The sequence below is a fragment of the Jaculus jaculus genome, chromosome 9 (genome assembly GCF_020740685.1).
Source record: "Jaculus jaculus isolate mJacJac1 chromosome 9, mJacJac1.mat.Y.cur, whole genome shotgun sequence".
Classification (NCBI taxonomy): Eukaryota; Metazoa; Chordata; class Mammalia; order Rodentia; family Dipodidae; genus Jaculus; species Jaculus jaculus.
This window is the reverse complement of record NC_059110.1, coordinates 109,237,117-109,255,688: the sequence shown is the minus strand read 5'-3', so window position 1 is coordinate 109,255,688 and position 18,572 is coordinate 109,237,117. Positions and strand designations below refer to the sequence as shown.

General features: G+C 43.3%; 1 protein-coding gene across 3 annotated transcripts in view; it reads right to left on the bottom strand.

Moving 5' to 3' along the window:
* The window catches only part of Skap1 (src kinase associated phosphoprotein 1), a 360,283-nt gene that overhangs the window by 82,583 nt on the left and 259,128 nt on the right, over positions 1–18,572 (bottom strand). The gene's annotated exons all lie outside the window — the stretch shown is intronic.

The following is an 18,572-nucleotide window of genomic DNA, read 5'->3' as shown; positions in this document are numbered from 1 at the left end:
ACTCCAATAAACAGTTATAAAACACTTGTCCTTTCCTGTCCATGCACAGGGACACGGACCCTGGACTTCATTAAGCTCAACTTTCTTTTCTTCTTCACTAGACCAGTCATGTGTGTTTGAACCAACCACCATTTATTGTTAAGTGGACTGGTTCATTTTCCAGGACCGCAGAAAGCTGAAGGCACATCCATTTTGCTTCACGGCACTTGGTATAGACGGATGAAATAGCAAAGTTTAGAAGACATGCAGCCCCACTATTTCTCTATAAGTTTATTTAAAAAGTCTCTAAAATGTATGTTTGACAAAAGCAGAGTAGCTCTTCCGAGCAGCCCGTCGCAGAAGCAGGTATATAAGTAATAATGCCTGGCGAGGAGGGTGGCATATTGGATGCCAACGCACGTCAGGGGCATTTAGCTGAATAATTTTCCCCTGTTATTGTTTGGTATAGCACCTTAGAAGCTTGAGATGGAAATCCATTTCCTTCCAACATTTTCTCTGTCACAGGGGCATACCAGTTTATTACCTTAAGGTTGTTCATGAACAAAAGAGGCTGCACATATTGGACGGCTAAGGTAGATTGGTTCCAGGTTCATTTGTTTTGAAGAAAAAAAAAAAAAAAGAACTGAAGTGTCTTTTTTGCAAAGCCGACTGTAATTGGGGAATTGCCTGTGTGTTACAAAGAACACAGGAAAGGTAGCTTGAAATTCAGGCTTCCCTGATCAGATAGTTATAACAGTGACATGATAATCGTAATAGTTTATGTTTGGGTAGCAGCTTAGTATTTATAAGATGCTCTCATGCATGCATGGTGCCTTCTTGTTTCTGGCAGGAGAGGTCTTGCTAGATCAGCCTTCACAAGTAGAACTGAAAGCCCACATGGTTTAACAGAAGAAAGAAGACATGAATTCAGGTTTTCTTTTTCTTTTTTTGTTTTTTCAGGTAGGGTCTCACTCTAGCTCAGGCTGACCTGGAATACACTATGGAGTCTCAGGGTGGCCTCAAACTCACGGTGATCATCCTACCTCTGCCTCCCGAGTGCTAGGATTAAAGGCCTGCGCCACCATGCCTGGCTCTAAATTCAGGTTTTTAAAAGTTCTAAGGTCAATATTAATGTTTGCTGTACTGAGCTACACAAACGTTTTACCTAACTATAATTCTCTAGTCATAACTGTAATCCAAAGTCAAGGTGAGGAGCTGGGCATGGCGACGCACCCCTGTCTTCCCCGGACTCGGGAGGTGAGGCCCGAGAATGGTAAACTGGAAGCCAGTTTGGACTACATAGTGAGAGCCCATCTCAAAAGAAAAGTCAAGATTTTTTTTTTTTTTAATTTTGAGGTAGGGTCTTTCTCTAGCTCAGGCTGACCTGTAGTCTCAGATGGGTCTCAAACTCATACTGATCCTCCTACCTCTGCCTCCCGAGCATTGGGATTAAAGGCGTTCATCACTTTGCCTGGCAATTTTTTTTTAAATATTAATTTTTTATTTTAGTTTGTGAGGAAAGAGAGAGGGAGAGAGGGAGGATGGGCACACTAGGACCTCTTACTGCTGCAAACGAGCTCCAGACATATGGAACACTTTGTGTATCTGGGTTTACGTGGGCACTGGGAATCAAATCCAGGCTTTAGACTTTGCCAGCAAGCACCTTTAACCGCTAAACCATCTCCCCAGCCCTGAAGAATTTTTAAAAAATATTTTATTTATTTGCAAGGGGGTGGGGGGAGAGAGAAAGAATGTGTGAGAGAGAAAGGTCACTCTAGGGCTTCTTGCCACTGAAAACAAAATCCAGACACATGTGCCCATTTTGTGCATCTGGCTTTACGTGGGTACCGAGGTAGCGAGCCTGGGCTTTCAGACTTGGCAGGCAAGCTCCTTTAACTACTGAGCAATCTCCCCAGCTCCTCAAACTGTTGTTATTGACAAGTTACATATACATATACAGTGTATTTTGATGCAATCCCCTCCCCGTACCTCTTTTGTCTCCCCTCCCTCACTGTCCTTTCACTGACCTCCTTCCAACTAGTCCTATTGTGATGTCGTTTAGGCTTCTTTTTTGCCCTCACCTGTCATCCATGGTGACACACGGTGAGCCTGATATAGTACAGGTCATGTGCAGGAAATGATGGCTGCTGTAAGGTCCCTAATGCAACTGCTACTTTGTGAAGATTAAGAATGCTTTGATGGCCGGGCGTGGTGGCGCACGCCTTTAATCCCAGCACTCGGGAGGCAGAGGTAGGAGGATCGCCGTGAGTTCAAGGCCACCCTGAGACTACATAGTTAATTCCAGGTCAGCCTGGGCTAGAGTAAGACCCTACCTCGAAAAACCAAAAAAAAAAAAAAAAAAGAATGCTTTGATTCTATGGGCTGGGGAGATGGCTTAGTGGTTAAGGTGCTTGCATGCAAAACCAAAGGACCTGGGTTTGATTCCCCAGTACCCATGTAAAGCCAGATGCAGTGGTGCATGTATCTGGAATGACCCACCCCATTCTTTTAATTAATTAATTTATTTACTTATTTATGAGAGAGAGAGAAAGAATGGGCCTGCCAGGGCCTCCAGCCACTGCAAACTCCAGGTGCCTGTGTCCCCTTGTGCATCTGGCTTATGTGGGTCCTGGGGAATCAAACCTGGGTCCTTTGGCTTTGCAGGCAGATGTAGCCATCTCTTCAGCCCCCCCTCCATTCTTTCCCTCAATTTCTCTCTTCTTATAAGTATGTATTTTTTAAAAAAGATTTTTTTTGTTTGTTTTTCAAGGTAGGGTCTCACTCTAGTCCAGGCTGACCTGGAATTAACTATGTAGTCTCAGTGTGGCCTCGAATTTATGGCGATCCTCCTACCTCTGCCTCCTGAGTGTTGGGATTAAAGGTGTGCGCCACCATGCCCGGCTGAAAAAAGATTGTTTTAATTCTAGATTTCTTGGCCCAAATTTTATGATTTTTTTTAAAGGAATTCCATCTTAACCCTCTACTAAGCATTGTTCTAGGAATAATACTAGTAAAAGGAATGGTTATGCCTTGGAGTTAACCAGAATGGTCAACTTCCCAAGATAGGATCTGATCTCTGTCATTACCAGAGAAGAGCCAAGTAACTGGGCTATTCCCCTGCAATTAAGTTCACAGGATATTTAATACCCTCACTGCATCGGACTGTGTGAAACTTTTGGGCCTTTGATGACTCAGATATGCAGGACCCATGAGAGGAGGATCCGAGGTAGACCCTGAGCAGCAAATCCCAATGACCAAAGCTAAGGCTTTCATTCAACCAACTGCCAACGTGGAGCATGACTGAGGGAGGTAACCACACTTGTCAAGAAAAGCCTTCCAAATACAGTCTTGTCACATATCTGCATCGCCAGGAGGAGCCCTAAGGAAGAACTCTTAGATGGAGCAGCCTCAGAGCTCCAGCAAAACCAGGGCAAACGAGCCATGCACTCATTCTCCAGATAGAGAAACTTATACTTACTCAGCTAGTTCAGCCAGCTGGACTCATACAAGGTATGAAATCAAGCTTTCTATTTAAAAATACATTTATTTATTTTATTTTTTTATTTTTATCTTTTGGTTTTTCGAGGTAGGGTCTCATTCTAGCCCAGGCTGACCTGGAATTTACTCTGTAGTCTCAGGGTGGCCTTGAACTCATTGTGATCCTCCTACCTCTGCCTCCCCAGTGCTGGGATTAAAGGCATGCATCACCATGCCCAGATTTATTTATTTAAAAATTTATTTATTTATTTTCAAGGAGAGAGAGAGAGAGAGAAAGAGAGAGAGAGAGAGAGAGAGAGAGAGAGAAAGAGAGAGAGAGAGAGAGAGAGAGGGAGAGGGAGAGATCGATCCAGGGCCTCTAGCTGCTGGATATGAACTCTAGATACATGTACCACTTTGTACAGGAGACTTTACATGGGTATGGGGGAAATGAACTTGCATCGTTAGTTTTTGCAGGTAAGCGCCTTAACCACTTAGCTATCTCTTCAGCCCCTTATTTATTTATTTGCATGTGTGTGTGTCTGCGCACATGCACACAGGGGACAGGTGGGTACTGGGGCACAGGATGGGCACTGCCTTGAACCCCTGAGCTGTCTCTCCAGCCCAAATCAACTTTGGCACGTCAGTCATTTATTCCTCCCATGCTTTGGTGATGATCCTGCTCCAATTCTGACACAGGAAGTTTAACTTCTGAGGAGGAAACAAACCAGGAAGGTCCCAAATTTTGGGACACACAGTCCAGTGGAGAGTAATAAGCCATCCTGAGAATTGGTGACTTAGGTGATAGTCCATGTTCTGAACTTGAGGCTTCTGGCTTACTCTTACTGCAGGCCTTCAAGACCCTTTGTAGTTATGTAAAACACCACCATGGCAAATTCATGGATCCTTCTCTGGAAAAAAAAAAAGTGTATGACATCAGAGAAAAGACCTGCAGATGTCAACGTGTAGGGAGCTCCAGGAAAAATGGATGGGTGCCCTTGTTACTCCCAACTTTAGATTCTAAATGAAGGCCATCAGTTGCTAAGCTAAATGTATTTTTTTCCTTTTCAATTTTTTTATTAACAACTTCCATGATTGTAAACAATATTCCATGGTAATGTCCTCTCTCTCCCCACTTTCCCCTTTGAAAAACTCCATTCTTCATCATATCCCCTCCCCCTCTCAATCAGTCTCTCTTTTATTTTGATGTCAAGATGATAAGCTACACTTTGACACAAAGGAGTTTCTGTCTGATTTCTAATGTTCTATTTTTTTTTTTTTTTTTTTTGAGGTAGGGTCTTGCTCTAGCCCAGGTGGATTTGGAACTCACTATGTAGTCTCAGACTGGCCTTGAACTCATAGTGATCCTCCTACCCTGTTCCCAAGTGCTGGGATTAAAGGCAACATCTGGCTCCTTTCTTTAATTTTTTTTTTTTCCTGGGATGAAGGGGGAGAATCTCATCTAGGGTCTTTCACGTACTAGGGAAGAGCAGAGCCTTACTTTTAAGTCTGAGCAGGCATATAAGGACCATCAGACATTGCAGGAAGGTTTTTCAACATGAAAGAAAAGACCAAAGTATACAACAGAACAAAATAAATCAGAAGATGTAATTAATTTATGGAGTAGAAAATAAGAATTAAAAAAAACCCAAGTCATCATTTATAGCCCCAGAGGTATGAAGAGACACTGTAACCATGAAGAAGGTTGCTTAGCACAAAATGACTAGAGGACAAGAAAAGACAGCTGGAAACAAAATATGACAGCTAAAGTTAAAAACAAAATAAGCAGTGAGTTGGAAATTAAAGAGAAAATTTTAAACTGGGCAAAAAGTAAAGGAAAGCAGAAATGATAAAAAATTAATATATTTACTTGTGTGTGTGTGTGAGAGAGAGACAAAGTCAGGATATTTGATAGCTGTAAGAAAAACAAGGAACACAATGTAATGTCCCAAGCTTAAAGACTTGTCAGTAAATATTAACACAATTAAAAGACTGCAAGTACTGAGTATTGATTGATCAAATTTTTTGATATAATTGCATTGGGAAGATGAAGGAAGGAGAAGTGAGGGCTGAGGTGGAATGGGAGTACGAAATCCCCCTTTATTGCAACATGAAATCAATAGACGATAACTGAAACTGACAAATTAAAAAAATAGCTGTAAGGGCTGGAGAGATGGTTTAGCAGTTAAGGCACTTGTCTGAGAAGGACCCAGGTTCAATTCCCCAGTACCCACGTAAAAGCCAGATGAACAAGGTTCATGCGTCTGGAGTTTGTTTGCAGTGGCTAGGAGCCCTGGTGCGCCCATTCTCTCTGTATCTGCCTCTTTGCCTCTCTCTAATAAATAAATAAAAAGATAGCCCTAAAATCATATTCTCTCTCTCTCCCCCTCTCTCTCTCTCTCTCTCTCTCTCTTTTTTTGTTTTTTAGAGGTGGGGTCTCACTTTACCTCAGGCTGACCTGGACTTCATTACGTAGTCTCAGGGTGGCCTCAAACTCATGGCGATCCTCCTACTTCTGCCTCCCAAATGCTGGGATTAAAGGCGTGTGCCACCACGCCTGGCTTTAGAATCATATTTTTTAAGAAATGTGGATGGTATATTCCAGAGTAGATGAAAGAACTGAGGAAAGAATGGAAAGTTTAGGGCTAGCAAAGAGGCTCAGTGGTGAAGGGTGCTTGCCTGCAGTCTGCTGACTTGATTTGATTTCTTAGGACATATTTAAAGCCAGATGCAAAGTGGCACACACATCTCAGTCCAATGTACCCCTGATAAGGGAGGTGGGTCTAGAAGAATCCGAAGCTGTGGTTGCAGTAGCCACAGACCCTGTCTGGAAGAAGATGGAGCACAGACACCTGAAGGTTGTCCTCTGACCTCCACATGTGCGTGGTGGTATGCATGCGCTGCCATGCACAAAAAATAAATTAATTATAAAAATAGCTGAAAGGCAGCACCTCTGGAGAGCAGAATTGTGGGTCTGATTGAGAAGGAATAGCTGCTTATAACATTATTTTTTTTTTCCAAAAACTATGTACTTATATTTATTAGATAAAAGTATAAAATAATTCCAAGATGAAGTTCAAAGTATACAAAACCCACATGTGTCTATCTTCACATAACAATATCCATTCTGAATGGCGGATGATAGAAAGTTCTTAAGCTCAATAGATGGTAAAGAAACTCAGAACACACAGAAGAAAATCAGCATAGAAAAGGAAGTAAAAATGCTTACCCAAACTTTTATTTGATTTAGGTATAATTCTATTTTTTTTTTTTTCAAGGTAGGGTCTCACTCTAGCCCAGACTGGCCTGGAATTCACTATGTATTCTCAGGGTGGCCTCAAATTCTCGAAGATCCTCCTACCTCTGCCTCCCGAGTGCTGGGATTAAAGGCATGCACCACCATGCCCAGCAAGAATATTTTAATAACCTGTAGTCTTTATGCAACTTTAAGACTCATTTTGAGTCCCAATATTTGTGCTTTGTACTTTAGATCAGATTTGTTTGAACTCTCCCCACATTACAGAGGACTTACAAAAACAGGAGGTCTCTCCACTGGAGATCTGTTTTATTTCACAAGTAATAAAAGGTATGGAACCCCACTATGAAAGTTGAAGTCAGAAGCCTAGGGGTATAAATTTGGACTGCAATTTACAGACTATTATTGTTGTCACTGGGAATGTCAAGAATTGAATAAAGTTCCTGTAGATCAAATCAAAGCAAGAAAAATTTAAGCCAGGCATGGTGGTGCATGCCTTTAATCTCAGCACTTGGGAGGCAGAGGTAGGAGGATTGCTGTGAGTTCGAGGCCACCCTGAGACTACATAGTGAATTCCAGATCAGCCAGGGCTAGAGCGAGACCCTACCTCCAAACCCCCCCCCCCAAAAAAAAAGAAAAAAGGAAATTTTATTTGGAATATATCATGTGGGAGAGGTTGTGGCAGAGAACACAGAGTTCCTAGAATGTTCTAGAGTGGTAGCTTCAGTGCAGAGACAGAGCACAGACATGATTTGAGAGTTGGAAAGGTTCAAGGTCATAAAACAAGACACCCATTGTCCTGTATTTAGCTTAAAGGCTCTGCCTTTTAACAAAATAAACAGAAGGACAAAATCTTTATTCTTGACATAAGTTGCAGTTTAGATTGAATGTGGAGATCATGTTTTAAGAATATATGGGGGGGGGGGCTGGAGAGATGGCTTAGCGGTTAATGTGCTTGCCTGTGAATCCTAAGGACCCAGGTTTGACCCTCCAGAACCCACCTCGGCATGAGCACAAGGTGATGCACATGTCTGGAGTTTGCAGTGGCTAGAGGCCCTGGTGTGCCAATTCTCTCTCTCTTATATTAAAAAAAAAAAAACCAATTAAATAAAGAATAGGGAGGGAAGGAAAAGTAAAACCAGCTGCATGTAATTTTTCAAATGGCAGCAATGGCAATATGAAGATGTATGGGCCTGAGACCCCCAGGAAGAGGAGAGTCTGCGCTCTCTTACTTCTGACGGTGTCACGCCTGTGACCTCCACCATTGGAAGTGCTTTGATTCCACCTTGCCCAAGGGGCCCGTGAGCATCACAGGGAGGGATGAAGGATGCCTACACCTGACCTCACCTTTACATTGTCTAACGAACGGCAGGTATAAATCAACTTTCCCCTTGAAAAGCCGAGTGTCTGGAGCTCTTGTGAAATGTTGGAAATATTAAATGATGTCCCTGAGGGTTTTATTGTTACTCTGTTTCCTCCTGTAGCTGTTCACATGAAGGATACTCTCCCCTAGGACCTCAATTTGTATATAAGATGAAGTATGAAACTCTAACAACTTCTTGCCACTTTGAAAAGAAAATAATTAGTGGAGGTGGCACTTTGTACCCACTGTTCTGTTTATATTTCATTTATTACTTCTCCTGTTCCTAGAGAGCAATTCACAACAAAAAAAAAGAAAGAAAAAGGAAAGAAAAGGGTGAGATCCTGCTCATCACAGATCCTCAGTTCCAAGACAATCATTCTGTAATACTTAAGAAGAAGGTCTCTATAGACAGTCCAGTGTGTTTTTGTAATGGGTAAGAAAAGCCATCCCTTCCTTCTATTCTGTTTAATAGTGGTAGTGTGCTAATGATTAGAATTGAGGCTTAAGTGCCCAGATGCCAAAGTTTCATGTCTAGCTTACCTCTGAGTCCTTGAACTTGCCTTGTGATCTCCTAGACCCTTTTTGCAAAATGCTTTAAATCAACGGACCTCTTAATACTCCTTGATTTACCTTGACACTAGAAATAGTTGTTTATAGTAAGAAAAATGATCATCTAGGTAGCTCAGGCTGGCCTGGAATTCACAATTCTCCTGTCTCTGCCTCCTGAGTGCTGAGATTACAGGTGTGTGCCGCTGTGGGTGGCATCATTTTCCTCTTGATGGAGAGATTAAATCCTGTACCTCAAGTCTTCGCATTTGGTAGCAGACAAGTAAGGGGTTCTCATGTCCATCCTTAGCATGGATCTCTCTCTATCTCCCAATCTTTCCCTCTCCTCTTTCCAACAGCTTCACACAAAGAATTCAGTCTCTATTTTAGAAATAGTTCTATATATTTGCATAGTGCTTTAACATTTTTAGGGCATTCTCAAGCCTTTTATTTAATTTGATCTTTGTAACTGTCAATATGGAAGGTCTTTGTTAAATCAGGAAGGGAGAATATGAGTAAAAAAGAAATGGAAATGATAAGAAGCCATAGGTTGTTACAAAAACTTTCAGTGTCAGGGGTAGGATACCTTCCAGCAAGTTGTTGGTGAAGGGAGGCCCCTGATGCTCCCTCAAACAATACAGGCTATTGCCAAGGCTCTGGGTTGCCCACCAGAACTAGATGGTATGACCCTGTTGCTGAGACACTGCGTGCTTGGACTGCCAGTCACTGGGAAATCAAGTGGAAGCTGGAGCTGAGCTGGAAGCCAGTTCCCTGCTGACTAGCTGTCACAGTGCTGGACAGAGTTAAGAAGCCGACTGGGGGAGACAAGTTGCCAGTGATTTTCACCTTTCATGCTGCACGGTTAGCCAGCCAGGCAAAATGTGCAAACTGATGCAATGGTGGCATGTCTGCTATGGGGGAAACCAACTGTTCTCTGATTAGAGTCCCTCCCCACTCCGAGGGAGGGAATTCATGCCTGGTTCTGAAAACTTAATCCAAAGCTTATGATTGGGGACATCATAAGCCCTTGGGGAAACTACTACTTACTATAGTTTGGCTAAATGGATGCATTCTGCCCACCAAATTGTCCTCTAAACACTTCTGTTTACGTTCATATACTATTAATGCTACTCTCACTGTTGACTAGAGAAGCTTCTCTTTGCTCACGGTGGTGATCACTGGGGAGACTCAACACTCATCAAAGTGTTTAGAAGTGAAAGTAGTGTTCAGCACCAAGTGAGACATCTTTATCACTTCCTCCACGGCTCAGGGATCATTGTGGAAGAGGTGGTAGAAAGAATGTAAGAGCTAAAGGAAGGGGAGAGAATGCTTTAGAATATTTACTGTCGCCGGGCGTGGTGGTGCACGCCTTTAATCCCAGCACTCGGGAGGCAGAGGTAGGAGGATCTCTGTGAGTTCGAGGCCACCCTGAGACTCCATAGTGAATTCCAGGTCAGCCTGGGTTAGAGTGAGACCCTACCTCAAAAAACAAAACAAAACAAAAGAATATTTACTATCTTCCAGACACCAAGTGGCCATGGCATTCATGACCTCAAAGTGGCTGACACTCCCTATACAAGACTTGCATGAGGGCGAAAGAAAGAAAGAAACAAAAGAGAAAGAAAGAAAAGATGACATCAAAATAGAAGAGGGGTTGGAAAGAAGGGGTTCAGTGGAGAAAAGATAGGGGAGTGGGGGCAAAGGAAGGTAGTGGTAGTGGGCTTTGATCAGGATAGATTGTGTATATGTATGGCGGTTGTCAATCAAAAGCTAAAAAATGGTTTATACACTTGAGAAGTCGCTGAAATATCAAGAATTACATAAGACATGGTGGAATCTTAATTATCCCAAGTTTATAAAAGATGACCAGATGAGTGAAACTATTAATTAGCCTTGGTGGTACAGTAATAGGGGACTGGTCACTAAATGACTATTTGCTCTGCTTTTTAAGATCATATTCCAGGTATGAAGGGATACTCAACACAGTGTTTTTTTGTTTTTAAATTTTTTTCCTGAGCTAGGGTCTCACTCTAGCCCAGGCTGACTTGGAATTCATTATGTAGTCTCGGGGTGGCCTCAAACTTCCAGCGATCCTCCTACCTCTGCCTCCCGAGCTCTGGGATTAAAGGCGTGCGCCACCCACCTGGCCTGTGGTGTGCTTTTTAACACTCACTCACTCTCCACTTAACTGTGGCAGAATTAGGGCTGACTGGCTCTGCTTTGGCAAGAGAAAGTGCCAGAGCTGAGGGTGATTTCCAACAGTAGCTGAAGAAAAAAAAAAAAGGAATTAGGGTATTATTATTATTTTTTTCTTCCAGAAGCCTGCAACATCTTCTGAAATAGGCCCAATGGTTTTGTTGTTCTGTAAGTAGAACTGGGGTGCTTACATGGTGGGTGTTTGAAGGAACTGAAAAAGGGTCCCTCTTCCAAAATATCTCCTTTACTGACTTCCTTAATTCCTGAAGTTTCCACCATTAGGAACCCATTCCCTTAGATTACAGCATGGTTCCCTGTTGGCCACAAATGCTCTGGGAAAGGCTCGTCATTAAGTGAGGCATTCACATTCACAGCGTTTTAACAAACAGTCATGTCACAGATTATTAGGAGAGGGAGGCAAGGGGCTTCAGCTCTCTGAGGGACCAGGCACAGACTCTTGGAACCATGCAGAAGATCGCTGAGCAGAGGTAAGTGGTAGAAGTGTGTCTCCGTGAGTGCCGTCCACGAGGTGGTCCAGCTGACAGCACCCCATTGCGCCCGTGCCAGTTATTAACACCTTAGAGCTTAGTTGTGGGTGCACATCAGAACTGCCTGCCAAGATTTTTTAAAAATGTGGACACCTCCCCCAGACACAAAATGGCTTGGATATCCATGACCTCATAGTGCCTGACACTACCTACACAAGACCATCATAAGAGGAGGAAAAGATCATGGCATCAAAATAAGAGAGACTGATTGAGAGGGGGAGGGGATATGATGGAGAATGGAGTTTCAAAGGGGAAAGTGGGGGGAGAGAGGGTATTACCATGGGGTATTTTTTATAATCATGGCAAATGTTGATAAAAAATTGAGAAATAAAAATGTGGACATCTGGAGCCGAGATCATCTGGGAGTGGCATTCTGCATGCTTCTCTTTACACAAATTCTGTGGACGGCCCCGATGCTCACCTAGCCTCAGAGTGAATCTGTATGTCAGGTTCTTGACAATCTGATGGCTTACAAGTGGGTAGACTTTGGTAAGGTAGGTCGAGGTGGGAGGCTTGGGAATATGAGTATCAGAACAAGGAGTGAGTTGTAAGAGAGGAGCCATGAAGACAGCTTGGGGACAGAGCCAGGACAACTTGTACATAGTACAATTTTAACAAACTATTCAGGGCGATTATTACCAAGACGTGAAGAAATGACATTAATTGTGAGCTAGGACTTTTGCACGCCATCATTTGAGAAATGCCAAGGAAGTTACTATGTTTATCTCATCTGTTCAAAGAGCCGAGGCAGATACTTGTGCTCATTTTAAGACGGCGGCATCTTCCCCGTCCCATTTCTTTTATTGCTCTTTAAGTCTTACCCTACTCAGCTTCATTTTAGTTATCTCCTAAAGGCCTAAAGGGAGTACTTATTGGGGGTATCAATTAAAATGAGTCCAGGGGGGCTAGAGAGATGGTTTAGTGGTTAAGGCACTTGTCTGTGAAGCCTAAGGACCCAGGTTTGATTCTCCCAGTACCCACCTAAGCCAGTTACAGAAGGTGGTACATGCATCTGGAGTTCACTTGCAATGGCTGGAGGCTCTGGCGTTCCTATTCTCTCTCTCTCTCTGCCTCTCTCCCTCTCTCTCTCTAATGAATGAATGAATAAATAAATAAATAAATAAATAAATAAATAAATAAAATATATTTTTTTTGCCAGGTGTGGTGGCTCACACCTTTAATCCCAGCACATGGGATGCAGAGGTAGGAGGATCTCCATGAGTTCAAGGCCACCCTGAGACTACAGAGTGAATTCCAGGTCAGTCTGGGCTAGAGTGAGACCCTACCTCGGAAAAAAAAAAAAAAAAGAAAAAGAAAAAAAGAAAAAAGAATGAGTCCAGGGACTGGGGAGATAACTTAGTAAAACACTTGTCTCACAAGCATAAGGACCTGAGTTTGAGCTCCAGAATTCACTGATAGCTAGTTTAGTCTAACTGGTGAGCTTTAGGTCAATGAGAGACTCTTCTTCTTCAAAAAAAGAAGGTGTCAGGGGCTGGGGAGATAGCTCAGTGGTTAAAGGCACTTGCTTGCAAAGCTTGATGGCCTACGTTCAATTCCCCAGCCACCCACATAAAGCTAGATGGGCATTCCTTTGCAGTAGCAAGAGGCCCTGATATAAGCTCACATATACATGTACACATACATGTGAAAAAAAAAGGTGTCAGCACTCCCGAGGATGACACCCAAGGCTGTCTTCCGACCTTCACACATGCATGTACCCATCCACCCACAAGTGTACCCACAAGCACACACACACACATGCAAAAAAGCAAAACCTCTATTAATAGAGGCCTTAACAAAACAGTGGATACAGATGATAATTTCTTTCTGATGTATAAGAAGACAGGATGGAGGTAGTGTTCCTGGCTCATTGTGTCGAGTCTCCACTTTCTTTGTAAAACGCATGACTTCTTCCTTATGGTGTCAGTTGGCTCCAGCCAGCAGGAAGAAAGAAAGAGGTCAAACAGAGAATGCCAGCCTCCCCCTGTGTGAGACCATCTTACAAGTGGTCACATTGCTTTTGCACTCTACTAGAAATTTTTTTTGGGGGGGTCAGGGGAGTAAAATAGGATACTATTTTTTTTTTTTTATTTTTGGTTTTTCGAGATAGAGTCTTGCTGTAGCCCAGGCTACCTGGAATTCACTGTGTAGTCTCAGGGTGGCCTCGAACTCACGGTGATCCTCCTACCTCTACTGGGATTAAAGGCATGCACTACTATGCCTGGCTAGGATACTATTTATTTATTTATTTATTTTGGTTTTTCAAGGTAGGGGTTCACTCTATTTCAGGATGACCTAGAATTCACTCTGTAGTCTCAGGGTGGCCTCAAACTCACAGTGATTCTCCTACCTCTGCCCCCCAAGTGCTGGGATTAAAGGCGTGAGCCACCACGCACGGCTGCTAGTATACTATCTTTATTGGAGGCATGATTGAACTGGAAAAGGTAGCTTGAACCCAACAAAGCTAAGTATCTTAAGCTTTAATCTCCTAAACTGAACTCATGAGTCACAGGCAGAGATGCAGAACTTTAGTCCCCTCATGGGTGAGAACTAAATTGTGCCTAGACTACTTACCTGTTTCTAACAAGCACACGTACTATATAAAATGTATCCCTTTAAATCATTCTAATAAAATTAAAGAATTAAAAATATTTTGGTTGCTTTATTAATGTTCTTTTTTTTTTTGAGGTAGGGTCTCACTCTAGCTCAGGCTGGCCTGAAATTTTCTCTGTAGTTTCAGGGTAGCCTTGAACTTATGGCAATCCTCTGCCTCCCGAGTGCTGGGATTAAAGGCGTGCACCACCATGCCTGGCGTTTATTAATGTTCTTGTAATCAAAATTGTGTTTTTCATAATAATGATGTGTGGAGAACTTCCAGTTTGTAACAAGTCAATAAAATGTGAATTGGATGAGAACACTATACTACTGATGCTTTAAGTCATATAACTGGATCTAGTGGCCAGGAAGGGAGGAAATGGGGTGCCATGAGCCCATCTAAAAGTGTGGAAGAGGAGGACAGAATGCATATTGGGGCTTGCAGTCTCAGCCACACCATGACACAGTGCAAAGGACTGGCAGTCTCGGTGAACTTACGACGTCCCACCGGAAAGGAAGCAAATGAGTGCAGTATGAGAAGGCTGCTTAACTCCAGGTGTTGGGTAATTGGTGGTGATTAGAGGAAAGTGTTTCTCACTAATGAAGAGTGATAATTTGTTGAAAGTAGTTATCTGTGGCCCAAGAGTCATAACAGAGGCCTCAAATAAATGAAGTGTTGGCTTGTCTTTTGAAAGGTCATGTTTCCTCTTGGAGTGATGTGATTCAAAAAGCCCACCTCTTGCCTAATAAAAAGCTGGAATGTGGGCTGGAGAGATGGCTTAGTGGCTAGGGTGCTTGCTTTAAATCCAAAGGACCCAGATTCAACACCCCAGTATCCATGTAAGTCAGATGCACAAGGCGGTACATGTGTCGGGAGTTCGTTTGCAGTGGCTGGAAGCCCTGGCATGCCCATTCTCTCTGTATCTCTCTCCTCTATAATAAATAAATAAAAATAAAATATTAAAAAAGGGCCAGGCATGGTGGTGCATGCCTTTAATCCCAGCATTTGGGAGGCAGAGGTAGGAGGATTGCCATGAGTTCAAGGCCACCCTGAGACTACATAGTGAATTCCAGGTTAGTCTGAGCTAGAGTGAGACCATACCTCAAAAAACAAAGGGATTAGAAGGATGGCTTAGCAGTTTAGGTGCTTGCCTGCGAAGCCAAAGGACCCAGGTTCGATTCCCCTGGATCCATGTAAGCCAGCTACACAAGGTGGTGGCACATGCGTGTGGAGTTCATTGGTGGTGGCTGGAGGCCCTGACATACCCATCCTCTCTCTGTATCTCAAATAAATAAATAAACAATGTTTAAAAAAAGAAAAGCTGGGGCTGGAGAGATGGCTTAGCGGTTAAGCGCTTGCCTGTGAAGCCTAAGGACCCCGGTTGGAGGCTCGGTTCCCCAGGTCCCACGTTAGCCAGATACACAAGGGGGCGCACGCGTCTGGAGTTCGTTTGCAGAGGCTGGAAGCCCTGGCGTGCCCATTCTCTCTCTCTCTCCCTCTATCTGTCTTTCTCTCTGTGTCTGTCACTCTCAAATAAATAAATAAAAATTTAAAAAAAAAAAAAAAAGAAAAGCTGGAATGTGGGCTCTGTTGCCCAAGCCTCTGGAATCTGCCCAGAGCAGGACTGCACCTGAGCCCATACGCCGGTGCCGTGACTACTGCTGTTCACCAAATCCTAGGAGAGATGCGATTACCGACTTTTCATAGGCAACTTCTGCTTAGATTGACATAAGGTGACTCTAATCGATGGGAACTTTCCTTTAGCTCTAGGGTCTCAGGTGACATTTCCAAAAAAGTCAGTGTTTTGTAGTTAGTAAGAGATCTTAGAATAAGACTAGAACAATTTTCTACTAGAAACACGACCTAGAGGTGGCACATGCCTATAATCCCAACACTTAGAGGCAGAGACAGGAGGATCAAAAGTTCGATGTCATTCTTGGCTACATGAGTTCAAAGCCAGACTGAGTTACATGAAACCTTGATCCCCCCCACCAAAAAAATAAAATTAAAAAAAGAAGAGAGAGAGAGAGAGAGAAGAAAAAATGAGAGAAAACATGTGATTTAAAATATGAGAAATCTGCTTAACTTTAGGGCTGTGTTTGAATTGTTTGGTTGACTGGGATGTTTTTTATTTCCAGGTTTGGAGACAAAGTCTCACTCTTGTAGCCCAGATTGGCTTGGAATTTACTACATAGTCCAGACTGGCTTTGAACTTGAAGTGATTCTCCTGTGATCTGGGATTACAGATGTGAGCCATCATCATGCCTGGCTAGACTAGTTTGTTTTAAAAGTGAAATACTACCTTGGTTCCCAGCTCGTCTTCCTAAATCATTCAGTAGACTTGTTTCCTCTTCTTGTGTTTCTCATTTGTCCAGTCGATTAAATCCCATGGCCAGATAGCTCAGCTGGAGAGGTCATGGTGCTAATGAGACCAAGGTCACAGGGCCTAGATCGGCTGGCTGGTGTGCACGGTGCCATTCTGTTTTATGTCTATCTGACTGCTTCTCTACCCCTGGTTAGCTGTTCTAAAATGCTTCTTGGGCTGGAGAGATGGCTTGGCGGTTAAGGCACTTGCCTGCGAAGCCTAAGGATCCAGGTTCAATTCTCCAGGCCCCACGTTAGCCAGGTGCACATCATGGCACATGCATCTGGAGGTTGTTTGCAATGGCTAGAGGCCCTGGTGTGCCCATTCTCTCTCCCACTGTCTCTCTGTATGTAATAAATAAAATGATTAAAAAAAAATAAAATGCTTCTCAAAAAGGAGTCTAAGAGGCTGGGGAGATGCCCTGCAGTTAAAGGTGCTTGCTCGCAAAGCCTGCCACCTGGATTCAGTTCCCCAGGATGGGCATCGTTTATAGTGGCAAGAGACCTTGGCATGCCTATCCACTCCCCTCTCCCTCTTTCTCTCTCTCTCACACACATATCCTGGAGACTGAACTGGCACATGTATGAATGGACACAGTGGCAAAGAAGCCGTTGTATTCACAGGACGAGGTTCAGGGCTTCCGTTTCCTGCTTCATACTTGCTCTGGGTCACCTACTCTCTCTCTCTCTCTCTCTCTCTCTTAATATTTATTTCTTTTGGTGTTTTGAGGCAGAGTCTCCTCTAGCCCAGGTTGACCCGGAATACACTATATAGTCTAAGGGTGGCCTCGAACTCACAGAGATCCTCTTACTGTAGCCTCCCAACCTCCACCACACCTGGCTGTTCTGTCTTGCTTCCAACCCCACCTCAATGATTCCACCACCAGGTGAGCTTTCATGATGTTGTTGGGAAATGATTTCCAAAACAGAAATAAAATCTGCCACTGCCTTTGCTTGTTCCGGATAGAAACGTCATTTCTCATAACAGAGGAAGACTTTTTCCACTCTTATCAAAAATGTGCCAATCTGTCCACACAACCTGGAGAACAAATGTGTTTTTGCTCCCTCTGTGAACAAATGCGGCGAGGCACCTGCACAGCCCTTGAAGGTGGCCGGCCTTTATCCTGACTCCGAGCCAACTCTGCTCTTGGAGAAAGTAAAAATGATTGATTCAACATCTTAATTAAGATAAACAAACAGAGAGGAACATCAAATAATGGCCCTGACAGTTTGAAACAAACTGAATGCACAGCTTAGCATTTCATAAAAGAAAAAGCGTTTGATGTGAGGATGGCAGTTTAATAATTTGTAAATATCACTGGCTTGGTATTATAGCTAATCCAAATATTTTCATTTCTCATCATAAGTCACCTTCTGCTGATGGCTTGTCCTCTGCAACTTACAGCTTTCGCCCTGGAGCCTTGACAGAGGTGGGAAGGAGCGGAACTCAGGGGCTCACAGGTTCTTTGTGGAATGTGAATTACTTCCTGTATACTTTCTGATTTTGGATATTTACTGAAAAATAACACTGATCAGGCCACGGAGTGAGTATGGAGGAGAAATATGGAGGAGAAACAGGAAGCTGGGATGGCAATTATAAAAAGATGAATGTAGCCAGGTGTGGTGGAGCACACCTTTGATCCCAGCACTTGGGAGGCAGAGGTAAGAGGATCACTGTGAATTTGGGGCCAACATTGGACTTTATAGAGTGAGTTCCAAGTCAGCCTGGGCTAGAGAGAGACCTTACCTCAAAAACAAAAACAAAGATGATGAATATGTGAATCTCAGTTATTCAGGGTATTGTGCTTTCAATTCATATTAAAAAAATGGAGGGAAACAGTGAGCAATTTTGCCAATTTATTTGGACGTTTTAAGTGTACCTGTGAAAGCAGAGCTGAAAGAACCCTTTGGGGCTTTGGGCTTTTAAATTCGAATGAAAAAGGGAAGGAGACCTGCGATGGGACGTCTCTGGGTTCCATTCGTGACCGTTTCCTTGATGCATTCATTTTTCTGAGATTCATAGCAGTGGGCATTTTTTGCTGCTCTAGGATGGTATGCAGCCTGGGCAGAGACCTCAGAGGATTGGGTGTGACAGACAGGAGCCCAGAGAGGGAAGCTGCAGTTCTGAGATTTCTCCACAGGGAAGCAGTATGAGATCAGGGTTTAGATAAAGGCTGCCCCAGCTCTTCCAGCTTTCCCGGGCCCTGGTTTGAGTCAGTTCTCCTCCTCCCATAGCGTTAAGAGGAG